The sequence below is a fragment of the Benincasa hispida genome, unplaced genomic scaffold (genome assembly GCF_027475165.1).
Source record: "Benincasa hispida cultivar pf3 unplaced genomic scaffold, pf3_genome.v1.1 HicScf944, whole genome shotgun sequence".
In the NCBI taxonomy this organism is placed as follows: Eukaryota; Viridiplantae; Streptophyta; class Magnoliopsida; order Cucurbitales; family Cucurbitaceae; genus Benincasa; species Benincasa hispida.
The window spans coordinates 110,001-118,042 of NW_028327091.1; the positions used below are offsets into that span (position 1 = coordinate 110,001).

General features: G+C 43.5%; 1 non-coding gene across 1 annotated transcript; it reads left to right on the top strand.

Moving 5' to 3' along the window:
• Nucleotides 1-7,618: 7,618 nt before the first annotated feature.
• TRNAD-GUC (transfer RNA aspartic acid (anticodon GUC)) lies at nucleotides 7,619-7,692 on the top strand. Its single transcript has one exon. It is a non-coding gene; the product is annotated as a tRNA-Asp (tRNA).
• The last annotated feature ends 350 nt before the right edge of the window (nucleotides 7,693-8,042 follow it).

The following is an 8,042-nucleotide window of genomic DNA, read 5'->3' on the forward strand; positions in this document are numbered from 1 at the left end:
GATGATACGGAGGGACCGTTTCCTTTTTGTGGGTTGGTCCGGTCTATTGCTCTTTCCTTGTGCCTATTTTGCCGTCGGAGGTTGGTTTACAGGTACACCCTTTGTAACTTCATGGTATACCCACCCATGGATTGGCAAGTTCCTATTTGGAAGGATGTAACTTCTTAACCGCCGCAGTTTCGACTCCTGCTAATAGTTTAGCTCACTCTTTATTGTTACTATGGGGTCCTGAAGCACAAGGAGATTTGACTCGTTGGTGTCAATTAGGTGGTCTGTGGACTTTTGTTGCTCTCCACTAATAGGTTTCATGTTACGTCAATTTGAACTTGCTCGATCTGTTCAATTGCGACCTTATAACGCAATCGCATTCTCGGGACCAATTGCTTTTTTTGTTTCTGTATTCCAGATTTATCCACTAGGTCAGTCTGGTTGGTTCTTTGCGCCTAGTTTTGGTGTAGCAGCTATATTTCGATTCATCCTCTTTTTCCAAGGGTTTCATAATTGGACATTGAACCCATTTCATATGATGGGAGTTGCAGGTGTATTGGGCGCTGCTCAGCTATGCGCTATTCATGCTACCGTAGAAAATACCTTATTTGAGGATGGGGATGGTGCAAATACATTCCGTGCTTTTAACCCAGAAGAAACTTATTCAATGGTCACTGCTAACCGCTTTTGGTCCCGGGTTGCTTTTTCCAATAAACGTTGGTTACATTTCTTTATGTTATTTGTACCAGTAACAGGTTTATGGATGAGTGCTCTTGGAGTAGTTGGTCTGGCCCTGAACGTGCCTATGACTTCGTTTCTCAGGAAATCCGTGCAGCGGAAGATCCTGAATTTGAGACTTTCTATACTATACCAAAAATATTCTCTTAAACAAAGGTATGAGTGCTTGGATGGCGGCTCAAGATCAGCCTCATTAAAACAAACCTTATATTCCCTGAGGAGGTTCTAGTAATTAAGACATATTAAAGATCAAGTATAAACAGATCAAAAAGTACACAATTAGAGGGTTTACTACTATAATAGAATAAAATCAATTCAATAATGAATTTCTCTTTCGAGTATGTTTATTACCTCCAATCTCATATTGAAGTAGATCTTTAGGGTATAATTCAATTCCGTCATTCTTAGATAATCAATATCATGTATAAACTTCTTTCTGTTACAAAGAGATCAAAAAGTACACGTTAACTTTAGTAAGGAAGCGAGCATTCGCGTACACGTTAACTTCGATAAACATTGGTTTAATGCTACATTCGGTGTGTACTTCCCACCTACATATAGGACATATAGAAAAGGAGGAACAATGGTCCAATCTAACAGCAAATCGGTTATTACCTTGTTACGTGAGGAATCTCCTCTCGCTAAAAGAAACGGACTTGCCCACTTAGTAACATCTCCCTTTTCCTGGGGGAAGAGGTTTAATATCCCTTTAACCTGAGAGTGGCTCAAAGCCTTTTCAGACGGGAGGGCATCATCTAGGTTGGAAGTATCCATGAATTCTTAGAGCTGTTGGAGAGCTTTAGAGCTCAAGGTTCGTAAAAGTCTTCTGGTCTTCCATCGGGACTAGTTCCGGGCAGGAGGGCGTCAGAGGCCGAGAAAAGGAGAAGAGATCTATCCGCCGCGGGGGAAGTTTGACTGCTAGAGCACCAGCACCCTAGTCAGACACGGATTCAGTTCCAAGTTCTCCTCCTAGTCCTTCTGTTAGTGAAGCAGTAGGCAGAAAAAAGTTGCGTCAGGGGGAAGATCATAAGCAGTTTTTTGCTATTTTCTAGCATCAGGAATGACGAACTAAGGGATGTTACACCAGAGATAGAGACTATAGTAGCTATAGGAAGGGCATCTCCTCCTGTGAATGAAAAACTTCTTGAAAGAAGATTGAACAGAAAGTTCGTAAGGTGAAGATGAGGAGTTAGCTTCCAAATCAGGTAATATCTTGAGTTTTCAAATTGAAAAGAACTCAGGCCCTGAAGAAAGATTTTTTTCTGCTGGCGGTACAAAAAGTTACCTCCAATAAAGGAAGTGGAACTAAAGGGTCTGACAATAGTTTGATTATCAGCGATCGAGATAAATGATAAACAGTCGAATGGATGAAGAATGCAATTCATAATCCTAAAAAAAATCTTACAACGCTAAACCAGTGAAAAGAGTTTATCAGGTAATCGATTTAAAAACCTGATCCCCAAAGCAAACGGTAAACAAAGACCTCTGGGTATTCCTACCCTGCAGGATAGATGTTTACAGGGATTGTGAAATCTAATAAAGTCCCTCGCCACAGCAACTTTAACAATTTCTCAATGCCTTCCACCCATGACTACTAAGTACCTATACTAAGTTCATATCCTATAAAACCGGACACGGGATAGGAAAATCAGCCTCGAGGCTAACTGCTCCTTTTTAAGCTCAGGGAAGAAGACCTAGCCCAGCTTTATTTCCGAGCCATCAATAACTGCCAGATTATCAACGGATCCGGCTACCCTTTCAAGAGGTCTAGCTTTTCTTTCACACCCGCTTTCGACCGTCCAATTCTTCTTCTAGTCATGGTCACCATTTTGTTATCGCCGCTACAGACTACTTCACCAAGTGGGTTGAAGCAATACCAATGGCCTTAACCGATTGGAAAGGCGTGGCATGCTTAATCTACACTCATCTTCTTTATTGAATAGGTCTTCCTAAGTCTATATAGTCTTAGATAACGGTACCCGAACCGGTTGCATATATTCCCCTGGAGTTTAGGATTACTCATTATTTTAGCACCAAGCTAAAAATAAGACCACGCTTAGTCTTAGTATCCAAGGATTGACCTTAAATACAAGAACAAACACTCTTTTTTTACTATGGTCTTATGTCGAAAGAAGAGAGCTGACCCTAAACAGAGAGAGGTTAACTAATACGCTCGACCATAGGGAGAGGAGCAGAGCTTGTGAACAAAGAAAGCAGATCACAGAGCTAGCTTTAGCCGAGAAAAAGGCGAGTTAAGGACGCAGAAAGAAAGGAGGCTGCTGAGCAAGAAGCAAAAATGGCTGCATACGAGTAAGCCCACTTTGGTCGCTGTTCGAAATAGTATACGGGTGAATTCCCATCTTTTCTTTTCTAGCTGATATTGTAATGCATGACATGGATCAATAAAATATTCGCCTTTCCCCTGCGTCATCATGGAAAATCCAATTTTCTAAGGCATGATTACGACTACGTGAATGCATGATTAATAGATACCTAATTTCAGCAAATAAACCATCATGGAAATCGAAAATAATGCTTTCAAAAAGAACACTAGATATCAAACACCCGACTCCATGGAAACCATCCTACTTGTAAACAAGGCAGAAGTTTGAGAGGCTAAGACAAAGCCCCCTCCATGATTGAAAAGAAAAGGTTGAGTTTGCACCAAAAGCCTTCTCATAGGAGAAACTGTTGGAACGCATTACAATAGGTCCGAAGTCATATCTAGTAAAAATTTAGTGATTTAGGGATCGAAAAATTCAGCTTCTCACAATCCCAGGGGAAGGATGTCTTAACCATACGGGTCAGAGTCGCCGTCTTGGTCTAAGCGCTCAACCGCCTTCCTGTGCGGTACTACACCCACCACCGCCCTTGGAGGCATATAAGACAGACTACGCGCTAACAGCTTGAGCAAGAAGGCCTAGCTTTTTATGGTAGCTGACGCTAGGATTTGGGAAGAATATACATGAGAGTCGTGAGTGTGAGGAGAAAGAGCCTTCCCATTTGCTGTTCTAGACCCAGGAAGACTTGCCTTTTCCGCTATCACTTCCGTCATAGAGCTCTGACAGGAAGGAGACCTATGAATGCCTTGGCTCTAAGCCGTACGTACCACCGTTCAATGCCGTCTTCAGCCGGGCGGAAACTTTCTCTCGTGCTATGGCGTGCTTTTGAGCGCATTCATTGCTTTGAGGGAGCAAGGAAGTCTTGAGTTGGGCGCGTAAGGTGTTGGGTGGTGTGGGTTTTCGATGGATAGCTTTTTCAATCTCTATCATAGGTTTGATAGATCTGAATCTTGTGTTTATGGGCGTGTATGGATCCCCCCCCCCTGCTTTGATTGCTTTTCACCTTTTCATATAATGCAAATTTGTTTATACCATTGACATTTATAGTTGTAAACAGATATATAGTGTGCATTGATGGATAGCAATGGTAGTCAAGAGCATTCCTTTCCTAGGGCCAAGATGGTCTCTTTCTTCCTTCCCTTATTCCGGCTGCTGTTGATGGAGAAGCCATTGAGCAAGGCAAGGAGTCGAGACAGTCTTAGCTACAATCCCTGCCCTTACCTGAGTATCTTCCTTATCGTCTGAAAACAGAATAGTCTTTTATCGAATCGTCTCTTTTCAAGGGAATAAGAGTGAAGAAGAATGCGCGTCATCCTCTTCTGAGGAGAGATCCTTTATGAATACATTTCTTTCGAGATACGAAGAATAGCTATCTTTTACAAGCATGATCACTCCATTTAAAGTAAAGGGATTCAATCCCCAAACCCCATTTGAGGCGGACGACAAGAAGGATGTCGGAATCCGGAGGAAATCGAGTTCTTCCCGAAGCAAGTCAAACGTCGTTCTTTCCACTGCCGCCTTAGTTTCATGTTTGATTCCAGCGACAATGAGCTCTGGTAAAGTGTGATCTGACGTCTGAAAGAAGAACCTCCACTTGAAGGCGACAGCAAGGTCTCGTCTGTCGCCCGGTCTGATTGAGGAGTAACTGTTTTTGCCTGAGAGTTCCTCTCCCTTCGATCGAGTTGGAGTCCGGAGCCAAACCCCCTTATATTTATTAGACTTAGGCTGGGTTTAGCAGATGGCCTCGCCAACTAGCATCTATTAGTTAAGGGGGTTGGTTGGGCTCAGTAAAGTCTTTTAGGAGACTGTTTGAGGCCATACAACGACTTCCGAAGTTTGCATACACAACCTGACTCCCCCTGAGCAACAAACCCTGGAGGTTGCTCCATATAAACCTCCTCTTCGAGATCACCATGCAGGAATGCATTTTTTATGTCAAGCTGATGCAAGGGCCAATGAGATATAGCTGCTAAAGCAATAAGTAACCGGACTGAAGTAATCTTGGCAACCGGGGAAAAGGTGTCAGAGTAGTCAACACCATAAACCGGAGTATAACCCTTAGCAACCAGCCGAGCTTTCAGCCTGCCTATCAACAGAACCATCAGGCCGAAACTTGATCGTATACACCCATCGACAGCCAACGGTCGTCTTACCACGTGGAAGATGCACAAGCTCCCAAGTACCATTGGCATGAAGAGCAGACATCTCCTCAGCCATAGCTGCCCGCCATCCTGGATGTGATAATGCCTCTGCCAAAGACTTAGGAATAGACACAGAGGATAGCGAAGTAACAAAGGCAGTATAACTGGGAGATAAATGGCGATAAGAAAAAAAATTTGGAATGGGATGAGCTGTGCATGTACGAGTACCTTTACGGAGTGCGATGGGCATATCTAAGTCAGAGGGTGGATCCGGGACTGTAGGGGCCACCGGCACAGGAGACGAGTCCACTGGAGCTGTAGTAGAGGGAACAGGAGCCTGCTCAACCTGTGGAATAGTGGAAGCGGAGGTCCTGCGCTGATACACCTGTAGATCGGGGCGGTCGAGACGAGAAGCCGGATCAATACCTGCAGAAGATGGTGAAGGTGCAGATATAGGGAAAGTAGGGACCGGAAGTGGTAATGTGAGAGGGACTTAAGACGCGGTAACAGGAGAGACTGGAAAGTAGGGTGTATCTTCAAAAAAGGTAACGTCGGCACTCGTAAAGAAGCGACGAAGCTCAGGAGAACGAGACCCCTTTTGAAGACGAGAGTAACCCAAAAAGACACATTTGATAGAACGAGGAGAGAGTCGCTCTGCGAGACGTCCAGTAGTCTCTGACTTTGTCTTCGAATCGTAAGTTTCAGCCCGTTCCCAGCTTGCCTCGCTCTCAGGTTGGCCCTTCTACTTTACTAAGTAGTATTCTACTCGTGTAGTGGGTGTATGGTCCCGTCCCGCCCATGGTGCGGTCAGCTATGATATACTAAACTTCTTCTTGGGGAAGTTCATCTACAACATCTGGCGGTGCCCTCGTGGGCACGTTCCTCTCAGGGTCGGTCTGGTCTAATCGAAGTCAACTGACTCACATAGAATACGGGGTGAGTTTTCACCGAGCTGATCGCTTGAGTCTATAGGCTACCTCTCCTATCCGCTTCTCTACAAGGTCGACTTTCTTCTTCCTTCAGACCGGGCCAAGCCTTTAGGTTGTTTAAGTAGGTTGGGCTAGGTTAGGTTGATCTTTTGGAGTGATCTTCAAGAAGGGTCGTCGCTCCCTTCATACGCCTTGCAGCTTCATCTAAGTGGGTTTGGGCTAGGTCGTTGCGCTCCTGCCCCACCTCTTGGCAAAGTAGGCTGATGGGCAAGACCCCTCCAGCCGCAATGGTGTGGGGCGTCAGAGGCTGTTGCCTCGTGGCCAACTCGAAGGGGCTGAAGTTCGACGCAGAGCTTTTTGGTTGTTAAGTTATAGCAGCACTGAGCAACATCCAACAGCTCCAGTCCTACAGGTTTCCACTAAAGTGCCTTAAGTAGCCCTCGAAGAGTCCGTTTATTCTCTCCGTCTTCGCTTTCAAAGATATACCGACCGTAGGTATCTTACCATCAGATACCGACAGTCGTCTTCTAAGATTACCGACCTTTAAATTCAATATCGGGTTTTCATCAATTTCACATAAAAAAAAAGCTCTTTTTATCATCAGAAACAACCTGATTGATTTTCGAGACCTCGTGCATTGCATTACCATAACGAAAATCAAAATGAATTCAAAAAAAAAGAGAACTCTTGTGATTCGGAATGAACCTTTCTCGGTGGAAGAAAAGGAATAGCGATGGATTCCTATGGAGCATCCAGGAACAAGAAGATGAAATCGGACGACGAATTCTTACATGGTCCAAGGAAATCGTCCGCTTCCACGATTTCATCTATATCGAATCTGAATATCAGAATAGCTTATATAGTCATGATTCAATTCTGGTCCTGATTTCTTTCTCATTTTTCGGATCTGATTGGAACAATGGAGAAGTAGGAAGACTTTGGCGATTCATAATGAATATCTCGAATATCTATGTCCCAGGACATCAAATATGAATAATGAAACATGAGGAAGAGTAAACCCTGTAGTGACATAGCTGTTCTCCTAATCGACTACAACTCATCATAATGAACATTCTGCTTAAAAACTAATAAAAAAACGACTCGCCAGGCGGTTACCTTTTTTTTTTCATATCTATATCCTCTGCTGAAAAATCAAGACTAAGACAGGAGTTTCGTGGAAAATAGAGCACCTTTATCGGATTAGAACCGATGACTTACGCCTATTTCTTAGGGCGTTTAAAGAGCGTGACTCTACCGCTTAGTTAAAAAAAGGGCCCATTTGATTCAATTCATGAATTAGCCCACTATGAGTTTACTGCATCCATAATCATCGTTTATATATCTCTTTCTTATTCAAATCAAATGATTTTTCTCATCAGCATTCGTGTCTCTGTTACAACACGGCGAAACCAAATGGTTCGAATGAAATGAAATCCAATGAGAAAAAATCAGAAGTTTAGGCTGTACACCTAATTTTCCTGGGATTGTAGTTCAATCGGTCAGAGCACCGCCCTGTCAAGGCGGAAGTTGCGGGTTCGAGCCCCGTCAGTCCCGACGGATCAAAATCCAATAAAAAAATACATAAATTCATCTCTCCATTTTCTGTGAAAAGGAGTACAAATAGCATAATTTCATTCCGATATTATCGATTTTTTGAGTTTCACATTTCTGAATTTCCATTTCTTCAACTAGTACCGATGAATGGGAGAAAGACATATGTGGATTAGTACAATTATTGGTAGCATCATATTCAGGATTCCAAGGAATACCGTACCGGGTCTGGCTTTTTTTTTGAATATAGATTTTTTCATCCATCGCAGCTGTGATGACGCAGTTGAGTGTTCATTCGATCCACCACCCGAGGCCAGGCCGATCAAATCGAGACGTTTTTGGGTTCGATCCAG